The sequence below is a fragment of the Symphalangus syndactylus genome, chromosome 13, assembly GCF_028878055.3.
Source record: "Symphalangus syndactylus isolate Jambi chromosome 13, NHGRI_mSymSyn1-v2.1_pri, whole genome shotgun sequence".
NCBI lineage: Eukaryota > Metazoa > Chordata > Mammalia > Primates > Hylobatidae > Symphalangus > Symphalangus syndactylus.
Genome location: NC_072435.2, coordinates 125,925,735 through 125,943,243, shown reverse-complemented (window position 1 = coordinate 125,943,243; position 17,509 = coordinate 125,925,735). Strand labels below are relative to the sequence as shown.

The 17,509-nt window shown below is 42.6% G+C and overlaps 1 long non-coding RNA gene across 2 annotated transcripts; it reads right to left on the bottom strand.

Moving 5' to 3' along the window:
- Positions 1-704: 704 nt before the first annotated feature.
- On the bottom strand, positions 705-5,230 carry LOC129460836 (uncharacterized). 2 transcript variants are annotated; one of them, XR_008650316.2, is made up of 3 exons: positions 5,112-5,230; positions 4,763-4,974; positions 705-906 (listed from the first exon to the last, which is right to left on the bottom strand). It is a non-coding gene; the product is annotated as an uncharacterized lncRNA (long non-coding RNA). The 2 variants fall into 2 exon arrangements; XR_008650317.2 differs by having other exon boundaries at positions 4,851-4,974.
- Positions 5,231-17,509: the final 12,279 nt, after the last annotated feature.

Genomic DNA, 17,509 nt, shown 5'->3' with positions numbered 1-17,509 from the left:
TTCCTGCAAACTGCATTTTGAGGAAGGCCACCAGGAGCCCTGATGCCGAGTCACAGAACAGGCCTCATTCTACAGAGGCGGAAGGCAGAGAATGAACAGAACAATGATCCTATTCTCTACCCTCTTTCTGGCAGATTTTTTTTTTCCTGTGATGGTTGTTGGCGTCTGTGACAAATAGTCCGCAAACCCCGTGCATTGGCAGAGCCGCCGCGAAAGGCCTCTGCGCCCAACACAAAGGCATCTGTTACGCGGTGCACCTCCCATCAATGAGCGTCCGACCCTTATGCTCTCTTTGTTTAAAAGGAAAAAAAAAAGGTCCTACTTAAGCAAAAGTAAACCACAGCCTGATACTGTGCCAACTATATTAACTAACTTCTCTTCAGAGCCTTTGAAGTTGGCAGGGGGCAACATGCTTGTGGTGCGAGGAGAGAATGATACTTTAAGCGATTCCTTTTCATCCCTTTAACTTAATGAAAGATTAATGGCCTTGTTATTTTTGTTTCTGCTCTTTTTTTTCCCCTTTAATATCCACCCCCACCACCCCCACCACCCTTGCCATTGAAATTGAAAATCCTTCCCGATCGTGGTTTTCTGGATCAGTGGGTTCTGTGAATACAACTCCTGCCCCTTCGTTACCATCCGCAAACTGGGTCAATGACTCCAAGTCCAAAACACCCAGGTGTCTTCAAGGAGGAGGACCCTGGTGGATGAACAGGTGGGTGGCAGCCCAGGAGAGCTGGATTTTCTTCAAACAAACCCCACCTCCTTTGAGTCAGGCTGGAATGCCTTGGCGGGGATTTATTTATGTTTTTCCTTGAAGACACAGTGCAGTGTTTTTGGCACCATCTTGGGAGGCGGGCCGTGGGCTGATCAGGAGGTGGTCACACGTCACAGGCCCAGTGAATCCTGCTGGCGGGGAGGCAGTAGGGCACCAACACAAAGTTGTCAGTCAGCAAGAGCCTTCCTCCCCGCTCAGCCACTCCATTTTCCAGGCTTGTTCTCCTCCCTGTCTTTCTCCTGCTGCTGAACGCTAACTCCATCCACCAACTGTAGGTGCCAAAAAACATAGGTGTCTTTCCGGATACCAACTCACACTACCCTCCCCACCTATATTCAGCTGATTAGCAAGACCTGTTGGTTCAGTCTCCAAACATATTTCAGGGACAGCCGTTGCTATTCATGCCCTCTTCCACCCAAGCACACACCACCTCACCCCTTGCCTGGAGGACATTTGGAGTCAGCATCTTCTTTCTGAACTCTGCAGCCAGTGGGACCTCTCTAAAATGAACACCGTGCTACTCTCTTGCTTAAAACTATCTGTGGACCCACGATTCTCTTAAGGGAAAATGCCAACTCCCTCCTGGGGGCTGGAAGGTCCTGTGTGACCCGGTTCCTGCCCAGCTCTCCTGGGCTCCACACAGTCCTCTGTCTTCCCTGGGCCCCGTGGGGGCTTCAGCACCAATGCCATCCTCACCTCCTCACAGGATGGGCTTCTGTGGTCATCCCAGCCTTAGGAAAGTGCACCCTCTGAGACCCACAGCATCCACACACCATCGACAGCATCCTGCTCACCCTGCCTCCTTGTGCTATGTTACCTCTATCCCTTTACCCCTGGTTTATTTTCTTCTAAACACTCATCTTTATCGGAATGTATTTGCGATGGATGGCCCAGCTCCTTCTATGGGAATGCCAGAGCCATGGAAGCAGTCATGGTAAGTTGGACTTAACTGCCCCTTGGTGACCGATGAGTGCCCTCCTTGTGCCGGGCATGCTGCTGGGTGGTGATCCGGGCCACCTCCCTCTATTCATGGGGAACAAATGGCATTTGCCTTCATGGTGGCCCTAGTATTCAAAGCACCATGTAAAAAGAAAAATTCAGTAGCAGAGCCCCATTGAAGATTCCAGAAATGGTCTCAACTATTTGGCCAGCTAAATCCAAGAAAAGTGGATGCCCATATGAAGACACCAAGGAGATATTTAGAACATAGCCAGAAGTCCCAAGCTCATTCAGTTGGATAGAGTCGCACATTTAGTTTGCACCTGGCCAGCTTCTGCAAACTCAGAGATTGATTACTAAGTGAACCTCAACAGAACAACCTAGAAATTATGTTACCTAGAATGGGGTAGCACCTGGTTACTCACTGGTTCTGCTAATTCAAGAAAAATCTAATGATATCTCATTATGAAAGGCAGTAAGAGGCTGCATTTATTCAAAATTTCTATTGCAGATAAATTCCATAAAACCCAGGAAGGCTCAGCTCCTGGTGAAACCCCCCAGGTGGGGTGGAGCTGATGAGATCCCCCCCAGGTGGGGTGGAGTATATGCCTCTCTGCACCTTCTCAGACCTGACTTGTACATCCCATATTTCATGTGGATCTTCGACAAGTAATTGTCTTCCAGAATATTTTAAAACCTCCTCTAGGGCGGAAAATGAGTCTTACTCATCCCATAGTAAGAACTTGGTGAGTGGTTGTTTATTCTAAGATCTGTGAAATCCTGTAACTCAGTGTAAGACCCTCCCATCAGCAGAGGGATAAGCAAAAGGCAGCCAGGCACAGTTGTTTTGCTCCTTCGTGGGCACAAATATTGCTCATGTAATTATAATTTCATGTATGTGATTGAAAGTTTCTGACACATCCCATGCTTACCCCAGTTCTAGCTACGTCATTGATTCTCACGTTCTGGTCAATTGCATTTTAAAAACTCTTAGTTACAGTGAAAATATATGGTAGAGAATTATTTTGGTCCCGTGATTCTTTAGCTTGGGATTTTCAGACCCATTTTTAGCATTTTATGGCTGACTTTCCCGCCAGTCACTAAAATGGAAGAGTATTGGGCTGTGCACACCTGACATAGACTGTCCCAAGAAAGGGCTGCTGTCTCTTTTCCAAGCAAACAATGGCCATGTTGCATAAATGCTTAAACCCTGTACTTGGAAGAATTTAATGAAGACGGACCCCGATGCATGACATTAAATACATTCCCTTCTTTTAATAACTCAGGTTGATTTCAGATCGGGAATCACAGTCGTCTAATACTATGAAAATTAAACAGAAATTTTCTGCCATTACACCAAGCAGCCTGCTTAATAAATCAGTAATGAAAAAGAATAATTTATTATGGCTTGTGAATTCTGACAGCTCTAAAAAGATGTCCTTCCTCTTCCCCCAGAGGGAGAACGGAATTTTCTTTTTACCTTCAATACACTGGCATTAAGCATAATTTCTCTGTCTGTAGGACTTTACTGCTGAAGAGGAGAAGGGATTAGATTTTTACATCACAACCTATTTTAAGCAATTATAATCCACAAGTAATCTTTCTCATTCATCCCCCCTGGGGCGAGGAAGATGTAAGAGTCTGTTCTGGGGCCTCAATTTAGATCAATGTTTGCATTCCTACTTGCTGAATTAGCTGGGATTCTGGAGTGTGGAGCCCATTTATCTCAGACGCTGTGAGAATGTGGGCCTCACTCACAAAAGGAGGTTTTTGCCGATTGAGTGCCATTAGTGCAGTCGAATAACAGATCACCCCCATTCTTTGCCCTCGAACATGTCTTTTGGTCTTTGGCCTCCTTGTGCCAGTGCAGGAAGAAACTTCTCACTTTGTGGGAAGCCATTTGGGAGTTAACGACCTGGCTTTCCTTCAAGCCAGTTACATTTCTGGGTCATTCTCAGCATCAGGTAGTTGTGCGCTGGAGTCTGTTCATACCGGCTTTTTTTTTTTTTTCCCCAGGAATTTTGTGAGCCAGTTGTAAACATAGAATTATTAAAAATTAAATTACATAAATGTAAAGCAATTGTATTGGAAATAAAGGTAGAAGAGAACTCAGAGTTTCAATGCACTCCATGATGACCTGTGCTCCTGAGGCTCACCACGTGGAAGAAAGGCTCGCCGGGGGCTGCATGCATCTCTTCCCATCTCTGTCTGGTAAGTCATGTTGGTAACTTGAAGTTGCCCATGATGGGAGTATTTACACCATGGAAATTGGCAAACATGACAAATCAAGTGTGTTTATTGTATTTATTGTATTGTGGTCATTTTGTTTTCCTGAAGAGTTGATTGTTAAACTTTTACCAGCACACTGCTGGCAGTGGGGGAGGGGACGGATGAGAGCAAAGACATTCCTAGGCTTAAAATGAGCCGTGGGAGGCCAGCACCTGCCTTTGAGAGCCATTAAAAGTCACTTATTTATTTACAATCTCTTTTATTTGTCCAACACCTATTGTGTCCACAGCACTGGGGACATGGCCACAAGCAAGGCAGATGAGGGCTGTGCTCTTAGAGAGCTGACATTCTCATGGATGAAGCTCAATGGGTCTGATAAATTGACCGATGTGTTAGAGAATAGGGGGCCAGGTTAGATCAGACGGCCAAGGAAGGCCTCCCTGAAGAAAACTTGTTTTATTTCCTTCATAACGATTATCAAAATTAAAGTATGCTTCTTTCTGTGTCATCCTATTGATGATCTGCTCCCCATGCCCCCAAGCCTTGAGTGTGTGCCCCGTGAGGACAGGGACTCGTCTGTCTCAGTCTGTATCCACAGGGTCTGCTGAGTCAAAGTGAGAACACAAGGCACAATAGATATTTGTTGAATGCATTAAAAGGGACTTGAGCTGACACCTATGAAATGAAAATTATTCCTGTGAAGAGGCAGGATATGAGAGGCCCAGGCAGTGGGAATAGCACCTAGAAACCTCTGAGGTGGCAGAGGTGACCAGAGCAAAATCGAAAAGGAAGACTGAGGTTAGACCAAGCACTCACCCACAGAGGAATGGCCCACGATTCTCCTCTTCCTTTCCCATTCCTTCATCTCTACGTGGTTCATGGGGGAAAAGGCCATCAGCTTTACCTTCCAGTCCAATAGTTCTTTCTTCTGCTGTATCTGATCTGATCTTCAATCCATCTGAAGCAGGGCAGGTGAACCTCACACTGGGCTTAGCCCGGGAAGGATTTTGGCTGTGCTTAGGAGCGAGCTGGTGGTAGGAGGAAGCAGCTTTACGGAGGTGCAGGGTAGCAGCCCCATGACCACCACGCCACAGCAGAGCAGGGCCCACAGGCAGTGCCTGAGAGCAGCAGCCCAGGGCAGTTCTGCATCTATATTTATACCTACTTTTAATTTCATCCCAGACAAGGGTGAGCCTATTCAGAAATTGCTAGAAAAAGGGTGAGAACTTCTGGGTCGTTGTCTTGCAAAAGGGGCAGTAACTTGTGGGTGTTGCCATGGCAATGGTAAACTGACATAACAGTGGTGGGCGTGTCTTATGGGTGTTCCCATGGCAATGGTAAACTGACATTGCACTGGTGGGCGTGTCTTATGAAGGGCTGCTTTCACCTCCTTCCTGTTTTTCAGCCAGTCTTTAATCTGGTCTGGAGTCCAGACCCTGCCTCCAGAGCTATGCCCCGCCTCCTACTTCACATCCCTTGACTGTTTTATTTCCAACACTATTTTTTTAATCTTAGAATTTCTACATGCTTCTTTTGCAAATCCACACATTTTTAAGGTGTTCTATTCTTTTATAGTTTTCCATCCCTTTCTTTACTTTATGATCATTCTAAAGACTTCTGGGATAAGTAAGTACAACCTTGACATGATATATTATCCTTTTAGTGTGTTACTAGATTCAGTATGCTAATGCTTTGTCTATTTATAATTATATATAAGATTAGCCCATAACTTTTGGGCATAAGACTTTGCGATTGTCATATTTTTTCAATAATTATACTTCTGGTAATCTGAATATTCTTCTTTGGCTTTTTTGAATTCATTGGTCTAAATTAATATTGCATGTTTATATCCCTTCCCTTTTAAACTTACTACATCCTTGATACCTCTTTTGTAAACAGCATGTAGCTGAGTTTCTATTTGTACCCAAGTTGAAGGTGTCTTTCCTTTTATAGGGGAATTGGGTGAATAGTGTTTTTATCTCATGATGTCCTTACATGCTTGTGCTTCTGTTTATGTTCTTTCTTTTCCATGTTTTCTTTTTTAAAAGTTGAGCTAAGCAAGGCTTATTTATTCCATTTGCCTTTTTATAAACAACTGCTTTAGTAGTTATACATAGTAGTTATATTTTTCTAGAGGTAATTTAAATTTTTAACCATCATATTCAATTTTAAATTTTTATTAATGTCTAATATTAATCAATAGCTTCACCCCACCAAACAAGAGTCTGGGCACACATTCAGTTCCGTCTCTACCACCTGTGGGCTCTCTGGGGTGCGGTCTCCTTCACCATCTTCATAGCCAGTAGCTCCTGGTGGAGCACTGGACAAGCCCAGACTTTGATCTGATTCACCCAATTCCAACTGCTCATTTTCAGGTGTTGCTGGAAGTTTTGTCTTCTCCTGATGACATCATTATTGTTTTCTACAGCTATTTAGATATTTTAAAATATATATCTTCCTGCAGTTTCTGGGGATTTGGGGCAAGAAAGGGAGGCACGTGTTAACATGTGTTTTTGATCAAACATCCTTTTTGAGGGCACTTTGTTGGTTTTAAAATATTTAGATACTTAATCTCTCTACTGTTTCCTTATCAATAGCCTTGAAAAATAGGTATTAGATTCTCAATTTTAGAGACAAGAAAATTAAGGAGCAAGGACATTAACTAATTTGTGTAAAGATATTCCTCTTGGTAAGGAGAAAAATGAGGGCTGGAAATCAGATTTTTCTGATATTTAAGCTCGTGTTCATTCTGCTCTGAAAGGTGTGGCAGTTTTCTTTCCCCCTCTTCCTCCTTCTTCTTTTTCTCTTGTTCCTCCCCCTCCACTTCCTTCTGCCATTATCATTACCATCATCACCATCACCACCACCATCATTATTACCATCATCACCATCATCACCATCACCATCATCATCATCACCATCACTATCATCACATCACTATCATCCATCATCACCATCACCATCATCACCATCACCATCATCACCATCATCATCACCATCACTATTATCACCATCATCACCACGATCACCATCATCATCACCATCACTATTATCACCATCATCACCATCACCATCATCACCATCATCACCATGATCACCATCATCATCATCACCATCATCACCATCACCATCACTATCATCACATCACTATCATCACATCATCACCATCACCATCATCACCATCATCATCACCATCACCATCACCATCATCACCATCATCACCACGATCACCATCATCACCATCACCATCATCATCATCACCATCATCATCACCATCATCATCACCATCACTATCATCATCACATCACTATCATCACATTATTACCATCATCACTATCACCACCATCATCATCATCACCATCACTATCATCATCACATCACTATCATCACCATCATCATCACCATCATCACCATCTTCGCCATCATCACCATCATCACTACCATCATCACCACTCGTTTCTTTAACCCTAAGGAACCCCTGAGTCCCTTGGAGGGCAGGGACCACTTTTTACCACCTTGGCATTTCCTGTACCTACTGCCTGGCCTGATGCCCACATTTGTAAATCCTTCTTAAATGTTTGTTTCTGCCTTTTGAATTTTAGCTTTCTTTGAGCAGATTTGTCTTGTTTACTAACATTTCCCATAGTGTCCAATAGATGCCAGGGACAGTGTGAGTATTCAGTAAATATTTATTCAATAAACGAATTAGTGTTTCATAGATGCTGCAAAGTACTAAAATATAAAAATGAGAATGTAATTTGAAGACAGAAGGTAAGAAAAAAAGCTCAATTAGAAATTGGGTTGTTATGTAAACCTAAAATATAAAAATTTAGTTTCACTAGTATAACACCGTGACAGGATGATTTAGTTAGTGATCTCCAAAATCATCACAGCTGAAAAACATCTTGCTGTATATTCACTACCTGGTATACTATGAAGCCTCTTTCTGTGCATTTAAAAAAAAACAAAGACCTATCACTTGGACTTAACTTTTCCACACCATTTCATCATCTTAAATTTCTGGCCACTGCATTACTACCACAATGGGAATTGTTACTAGGAAGCTTAGATTCAAATTAAGGTAGTTCCAAGGACTTTATTAATTAGCACGTTCAAAAAGTATCCGTTGAGTTTCTCCAGGATACCAAATACTATGGGCAGTGCAAGAGCAATAAATAAATAAGATATAGTTCCTGTTATTAACATCTTTACATGTCATCAGTGAGGAAAATGTGGCATCCTTCATGACTGTGTAAGTCCTCTTATTGGGGAAGTTCTCGGCTTAATGGGGGAGTCTTGTTTGCCCAGCTTTTCACAGGAAAATGGCTTGGCATTAACATGACCTCACTGGGTTTCTCTCCAGGTTTCAACTTGTGCCTCCTGGGAGTAAAGCTGTACACCTTCATTATGCAACCTCGTCCTGCACCCATCAACCCCCACCCTTCACACCTACACTTTTAATCTTTCAAGAAGTGAAAAAAGTTGGCTTAACCTCAAACATCCTTTACACCAGGAGAAATGTAACGATGATTGATGGTTATTCTAAATGATCTGGGGTCAAGGATAATATTTAATTCTGCTTTGTGTCCTCTTTGGCGGGTGGTAAATGTTGGTTACGTGAAAAATACTGCCCTTGTCCCCAGGTGGGGTCCATGAGATTTCTCTACTGCAAAGTGACTATTTTTCCCTTTGTGAGTTATGAGTATCTTGCAGGGAAACACTTTGAGACTATGCAAATATCCTGTTTCTCATCAAACTTTCACCCACTAGTTTCAGCACCCCTTGATGATTATTGTCGGAAACAATTATGATGGTAGTATTGTTGAATGGTGATTTGGCAAATCACTTTTACGTGTACATGTAGGGTGATCTTAAAACAAAATTAAATCTAGAGGGATTCTGTGCAGGAAGAACATGCACAGAACATGCATCCAAATTCCTAGATGGGCTAATTAATAAAGTCCTTGGAACTATCTCAATTTGAATCTAAGCATCTTAATAACATTGTGGTAGGAATGCAGTTGGCAGACATTTAGGACAAAGGAATGATGTGGAAAACTTAAATCCAGGCAATAGGTTTTTATTTTTAAAAAATGCACAGAAAAAGTCTTCACAGTTATCCAGGTAGTGAATACAGAGCAAGATGTTTTTCAACTGTGATGATTTTGGAGATCACTAAGTCATCCTGTCATGGTATTTTACTAATGGAATTACATTTTTATATTTTAACTTCATATGACAGTTTCTTTTACATGTGACTATGCATTGAAAAAAACCTCACCTTAATGACTTTTGTACCTTTTAGCTGTATGACCTTTGCATGTTCCTTATATTCTCTGAACTTTATTTTACTTATTTGTAGATTGGGAATAATAACAGTAATTGACTCATAGGGGCTGTCTGAAAATTAAGTTAAACAGTATGTGTAAAGCTCCCAGATGAGTTTGTGATAAACAGCAGATATTCCATCAAAGTTTGCTATGAATATTGTTGTATTTATCAATATTTCTCAATACTGATGGGATCTTAAAGCAAAATTCAATCTTGAGGGATTCTGAGCACAAAGAAAGATGTTGCAATGCCGTCTTGAAGTGAGCAGTAAAGTTGTTCACAAAGGCAAAGACCGCAAATCCCTGCCTGGGAGCGGGAGGCTGTTCCTGAAAGGACTTAAAGGCCGCTGGGAAAGCCGAGGGACTCCAGCTTACATTTTTTCCAGCTCCTCAAAGCACACATCTGTGGGCCCTGATAGAGGGACCCTGCTTGCTTTCTTCTGTAGAGATAAGAGATATGCCAGAAATCACCCCTGTGGAATTATTCTGTGAAATTGGGAATTAGGCCATCTGACGACTTTCTTGTGAAATGAGAGTATCCCGAGGAATACCATTATTTAGGAACATCTTCCTGTCTGCATTGGGTTGGAGTGTATTACTGGATGGGGTGTTTACGTGTGTGACAGTGGATGGAGCTGCAGAAGGTCAAGTGAAGGTGTTTACTTCTGGGTAAGAGGGAGATACAAGATCCTCACAAAACCACATCATGAAGCTTCTCTTCCAGATCATGGCTGCAAGTAAGTCACTTCAGTTTCTGATGAGTGAAATCCATCTCTGCCCAGCATGCTCTTGCAGAATGTGAACCCCTTGGACTGTCACTGTTTTTAAGACAAGCAGCAGAAGACCGGACCATGGGTTAGAAAGCCTTGGCTTCAGTCCATGTGTCAGTTGAGCAAAGCAAGTTTGTAAAAGTCCAGCTCCTCTAATTCTCCTGATCTATGAAATGGGGATAATTGGAAGTATAATAATTGCACTGGGTTGAAAATTCATGCTCACCAGGAAACGCAGAATGGACCTTGTTTGGAAAGAGGGTCTTTCCAGATGTGATTCGTTAAGATGAGGTCGTGCTGGAAGAGGGTGGGCCCTAATTTAATGATCGGGGTCCTTAGAAGAAGAGAAGAATTTGGAAAAAAGAGACACAGAGGCCAGCGTCATGTGAAGAGGAAGACAGATGCAAGTGAGATGTCTACCAGCCAAGGACCAGTGAGGATTGCTAGAAATTCCAGGCACTAGAGAGAGGCGTGGGACAGACTGTCTCTCAGAGTCTCCAGAGAAACCAACTCCAGTGGCACCTCAGTTTTGGACTTCTGGTCTTCATAAATATGAGAAATAAATTTCTGTTGTTTTAAGCCACTGCGTTTGTGCTACCTTATTACAGAAGTATGAGGAAACACGAGACAGTAAACAGTCACCGCATGGTGTCTTTCTGAGGCTCAGTTTGAATCATACACAGAAGACCTCCAAAGGTTACTGGTATGTTCATGTATGGGTTGTGACCATGACCCTGGGAGACAGAGTCCAGGTTCACACTTGCAGCTCTTGCACTCAACTGCTGAGGGCTTTGGGTAGCTCCCAGGTTCTTCTGAGGCTAAGATTCCTGGTCTATAATCAGGAGCCACCTCCACCTCGTGTTGTCGGGAAGATGTAATGGGGACAGCGTGTAGAGGGCCTGTCACCAAGGAGGCACCTGGGAGATAATAGCTGCTGTTATTATTATTAATATTATATATGGAGAATCGCTTGTGTTCAATTTCACCCTGCATTTGCTGTTTGGGGCAGTTATTGGGATCACTGAGCAATACTTAGTGTGTACTTATGGAGCACCTCACTCTGCATGTGGGTGTCAAGGAATTGTAACCAGGGCCCTCAGCCCTGGAATGGTAAATAGCATAGAGAGGGGAGACAGGATGGGAGCTGGTGCTCTGTGGCCATGCCCATCTGCACTGCACCATGGAAAATGCATGCTCCCATCCAAATGGGCAATAGTCTCCCTTCTTATGAATGGGCAATACTCTCCCTTCTTATGAAAGATCTAAGTGAGACCATCCTAGCCTCTTGAGATTGGAAATGGGTGACTGTCAAGTGGAGTGGGAGCTGGAAGTGGCAGGACTCCTTTCCTCTTCTGAGATGGAAGGCAGCACACATCAGAGCGGGTGGGTCTGTTGCCCATATTTGAACCCAGTAGTGCTGAACTTATGTGCTCTCAAAATCCTGCAAATACTATTTTCTTCCAAATGAACAAAACCTGCTCCTTGGACGAACCCACTGAAGTCTGCAGGATGCACTTCTGTGAGATTTGGGCTTTTACAACAGAAGTTTAGGTGGGGGAGGTTTTGCTTTCTAATCAGGTACATCAAACACAGTCAAAATCCCTTCTAAGGTTCTTCTTGAAAAGTCAATGAATGGATCACGATCAAAGTGTTTGAATTTTCCTGTGTCCCCAAATAACACAATTCTTGATGATACATTAAAAGAGGACTGTATGTAAAGGAATAAGGGCGCTTCTTTATTTGGGTTTTCAGCACACTGTGGTGCTAAGCTCACCAAAGTCCATTGAGTATATCATCTCTTTCTTCTTTTATCCTAAAAAAGAACCTTCTAATCTATTGTCATGACCATACTGTGTTTATAATAAACCCAGTTTATAAATTATAATTTTGTTCATTCATTCAACAAGTGTCTCCTGTGCCCCTACTGTGTGCCAGGTGCTGCTCAAGGCACTGAGATGCTAATGCAGAATGAGACACACAGACCCCTGCCTCCCTGACCCACCCTTGCAGGCATGGACACAGGTGTTCGGTGTGATCCCAGTTAGTGTCTCTTGTGTGCTAGATGAGGACAGGGTTCTGGAGACATAAAAGCAATGAAGACAGGGAGCTGGGGTCACAGGCTAAATTCTGGATGGCGATTGCAGAAGAGGCCTCCTGGGGAAGGTGACATGAGAGCAGGGTTTAAGGAGGAAAGGGGACCAGCTGGGCAAAGGTTGGAGGGAGGAGCATCCCGGCTGAGGAGACAGCACCTGCCGAGGACCCGAGGTAGGGCCAGCCTGGCCCTGGAAGTATCTGTGGAAACTGCAGCAGAATCAGCCAAGAGGAAAGCAGGAGAGGCTGAGGCCTAGATCACAGGAGGCTGCGTGGAGCCTGCCAGTGCCGCAGCCTCTGCTCTGAGTGAGGCGGGGAGTTATCAGAAGTGAGGAGCAGAGGAGTGAGAGGAAATGACGGGGCTGTTACAGCACCACCAGGGCTGCTGTGTGGACAGGCAGCTGTGGGGGCTACTAAGAACAGAAGCAGTGATCCCAGCCTGGAGGCTGCATGTGTGTCCATGTCTACAACTCGGTCTACACCACACCTGCATCTCCATCGCTGCCACTTCTATCATCATCTCTATCCAGGTAGGAGGCTGCATGTCCATATCTACAACCCAGTCTACACCACACCCACACCTACATCTCCATCACTATTACCTCTATCATCATCTCTATCCGGCCCAGAGGCCGCATGTGTGTTCATATCTACAACCCAGTCTACACCCACACCTACGTCTCCATAGCTGTCACTTCTATCACCATCTCCACCCAGCCTGGAGGCTGCATGTGTGTTCATATCTACAACTTTGTCTACATCACACCTGCATCTCCATCACTATCACCTCTATCATCATCTTTATCTATATTCATATCTATCTATCACCTATCATCTCTCCAGCTCCACCTACCTACCTGTCATCTATCATCTATCTATCATGTATCACCTGTCTATCTATAATTTATCTATATCTATTTATTCATCTATCATCTAGCTACTTACCTATCACCTATCTTCTACCTATCTATCCAGCTCCATCTATCCATCCATGTATCTATGTATCATCTATCTATTCATCTACCTATCTATCCATATATCTATGTATCTATAATTTATCTGTATCTATCTATCTCCTCATTGATCGTCTATCAACCTGTTAGCTACCTATCTGTCTATCATCTATCTTCCTATCATCTGTCTTCCTATCATCTATCTATTCATCTATCATCTACCTATTATCTCCCTATTCATCTACCTATCATTCATGTATCTATCTATCTATCTATCTATCTATCTATCTATCTATCTATCTACCTATCTCCCTTTATAATCTCCTCATCTATAGTTTTTTAACCAGCTGCAGAGGACGCGGTGAGTTGTACCCTCCACTCATGGCATGCGGACATCGTGAGCACTGTTTGTTTCCTGCTGCTATTGTAATAAATGACTGCAAACGTCATGGTGATTAAAATGCCACCAGCTCACACTCTCACAAAGTCTGAAATGGGTCTCCCTGGGCTGTTTGCAGTTCCTGCCCCGACCCCATGCCCACCAGCTTTGCTGCTATCAAGGTCCCCATGGGTCTCTGCCTGCAGAACCCAGTGCTGGTCCTCAGTCTTCTGCCTGCTGGAGCATTCGGCCATTTGTGGCCCTGGGAAGGGAAGAATTTCCTTGTCCTTAGACAGGATTTCCTCTTGGCTTCAGGAAGCCACCCTTTGCTTTTCCTTCTGCCCCATAAGCCGCTTTCTCTCAGGGCCTACTCGGCCCTCCTCTTCCCCTGGACCAGAGGACCCTGGAGCACCCAGAGCCCAGGCCAGCCTTCTCACATCCACCTCCACCCCCAATCTCGGGGTCCATCTCTTCTCATGGCTTTAATGACCACCTCTTTGGCAACGACTCCCAAGTGGACATCATCAGCCTGAACCTCAGCCTAAACCCCAGACTTGCCTGTCCCCGTGGCTCCCTGACAGCTCCTGGCAGAGGTCCAATGGGCATGCAGAGGGAGGGCTTTGACTGGAGGAATAAGGGCAGGAAGTAGGAGGCAGCCAGCATGGGCAGTGCTTCCCAGGAGCTTTCCTGAGTAGGGAAGTGGAAGTGGGGCAGCAGCTGGACGGGAGAGCAAGGTCCAAGAAGGTGTGAGATTTATTTTTATTTGTATTACTTGTATTTTAGGTTCAGGGGTACATGTGCAGGTTTGTTATATAGGTAAATTGTGTGTCACGGGGATTTGGTGTACAGATTATTTCATCACCCAGGTTATAAGCATAGTACCTGATAGGTTGTTTTTCCATCCTCACCCTCTTCCCTCCCTCCACCTGGTGTCTGCTGGTTTCTTCTTTACGTCCACAGGTATTCAGTGTTTAGCTCCCACTTACAAGTGAGAACATGCAGTATTTGGTTTTCTGTTCCTGTGTTAGTATGCTTAGGATAACAGCCTCCAGCTCCATCCATGTTGCTGCAAAGGGCATGATCTTGTTATTTTTATGGCTGCATAGTATTCCACGGTGCATATGTACCACGTTTTCTTTTCTTTCCACTTTTTCTTATTTTTTAGGCTGTTTCTTTTTTATTATTTCAATTGTTTGGGGGTATAGGTGGTTTTCAGTTACATGAATAGATTCTTTAGTGGTGATTTCTCAGATTTTAGGGCACTCATCATCTGAGCAGTTGTACCGCATTTTCTTTATCCAGTCTATCATTGGTGGCATTTGGGTTGATTCCATGTCTTTGCTATTGTGAATAGTGCTGTGATGAACATATGTGTGTATGTGTCTTTATGGTAGAACAATTTATATTGCTTGGGGATATACCCACTAACAGGATTACTGGGTCAAATGGTAATTCGATATTAAGTTCTTTAAGAAATCACTACACTGCTTTCCACAGTGGCTAAACAAACTGCCATTCCCACCAGCAGTGGATAAGTGTTCCCTTTTCTCTGTAACCTCCTGAGCATCTGTTACTTTTTGACTTCTTAGTAATAGCCATTCTGACTGGAATTAGATGGTATCTCATTGAGGTTTTCATTTGCATTTCTTTAATGATTAGTGATGTGGAGCATTTTTTTCATATGCTTATTGGCCACGAGTATGTTTCTTTTGAAAAGTGTCTGTTCAACACTTTCTCAGACTTTGCTTACGTTTGATGACATTGACAGTTTTGAGAAGTGTTGGTATGGTATATTGCAGAATATCTCTCTACTGGAATTTGTCTGAAGTTTTCCTCATGGTGAGGCTAGAGTTGTGGGTTGTGAGGAGGAAGATCACAGAGGTAAAGTGCCATTTCCATCACATTATATCAAGGGTATGTAATATCAACATGATAAATGCCTGCTGATGTTGACATTGATTGTCTGTCTAAAGTAGTGTTTGTCAGGTTTCTCTGTTGTCAAATGTCTTCTGTCCCTACTGTCTTTGGACAGATGTTAATACGATCATCCCACACTTAGGGAATAGGGAGTTATGCTTCTCCTCCTCACTGGTGGAGTGTCTACATAATCGATGTGCAATTCTGCACAGATTTGTCTCTTCTCCTCTGCTTACTAGTTCTTCTCAAATCTTTATTTATTTTATATTTATAAACAAATATCATGGATATTTGTTTTATACTTTGGGCTTTAATCCAACACTATTCTCTTGCTCAAATTGCTCCATATTTGGACATTGGGAGCTCTTTTACCACATGGATCACTCTAGCCTTTCCCCTTTGCTTGTCTGTAACCTCCAGTTCCAACAATGAGAAGCCTGGCTCCCGCCATAGGCCATTTACTTCATTGTTCAATTCAAAGTATATGTGTATAGTGGTATCAGAATTGTTAGCCTGTACCTTCAATAGGAAACAATTCTGTCAACAAGAATAAAGTGCTTATCTGTAGTTAGTTTTGCCTTTAGTCTTACAAATTCCATTTATTTCTAAAGTTACATAGATTAGCCCCTTTTCTACATCCTCTTCGGTGAGGTTGTTTCATATATTTATAATACAGTTAGATTTTCTTGTCATGGTCTACTAGTCTTTACTAGGATCACCTGACCTTTTCAATAACTTTTTAAAATTTTTCTTACTTTAAAGTTCACTCTCTGTGTTGCACAGCATTTGTGTTTTGGCAAATGTATGATGTCATGCATCCCATATTACAATATCATACAGAGCAGCTTCATTGCCTTAAAAATCCCTGCGCTTCATCTATTCCTTGCCACCACCTGCCATCCAACCCCCAAACCCCTGGCAACCACTGATCTTTTTTCTGTCTATATAAATTCACCATTTCCCAGCATGTAATATAATGGGAATAATACAGCATATAAGTATACAGCCTTTTGAGACTGGGATTTTTTACTTAGCTATGTACCTTTAAGTTTCTTTCATATCTTTTCATGTCTTGATAACTCACTTCTTTTGATTGCTGAAGAATATTCCATTGTGTGAATTTGCCATAGTTCATTTACCCATTCACATATTAAAAGGTGTATGAATTACTTCCAGTTTTGGGTGATTATAAAGCTTCCACAAACATTTATGTCCAGGAATTTGCATGGACTTAAGTTTTAAACTCAACTGAGTCAATGTTTAGGAACACAATCACTTGATTGTATGATAAGACTATGCTTAAAACAAAAGACAACAACAACAACAAAAAACTGCCGAACGGTCTTGTTAGTGCCTGACTTATGTTGCATTCTTACCAATAATGAATGAGGGTTTGCGTTCCTCTGCATCCTCCCCAGTATTTAATATTGCCAGGTTTGGGGATTTTTAAACATTCTGATAGATGTATAGTGGTATCTCATTGTTTTATTTTGCAATTCCCTAATGATGTCTGACGATAAGATTTTTTAAAATGTTTATTCCCCATTTGTATATTCTCTTTGGTGAGGTATCTGTCCACATCTTCTGCCCATTTTTTAATAGGGTGGTTTACTTTTCTATTGTTGAGTTTTAAAAGTTCTTTGTCTATTTTGGATACAAGTCCTTCATCAGATATGTATTTTGCAAATATTTTTATCTCAGTCTGTTTCTCATCTTTTCATCCTCTTAACAGTATGTCAAAGAATAACATATTTTAATTGTAATGGAAAAAAGTGTCTGTTCATGTCCTTTACCCACCTTTTAATGGGGTTGTTTTTGCTTGTTAATTTGTTTGTTTCTATGGATTCTGGATATTAGACCTTAATCGGATGCATAGTTTGCAAATATTCTCTCCCATTCTGTAAGTTGCCTGTTTACTCTGTTGGTATTTTGTTTTGCTGTGCAGAAGCTCTTTAATTAGGTCCTATTATTTTTATTTTTCTAAGATTGCATAAGAGCACATCTGAAGGCTGATGGAAAAGATGGAGAAAAAAGGGAAAGATGGGTGAGAGAGAGAGGAGAGTGGTGGGAGGGAGTCCTTGAGTAGGCGAGAGAGATTAGCATCCAGGCACTAATGAAAGTGT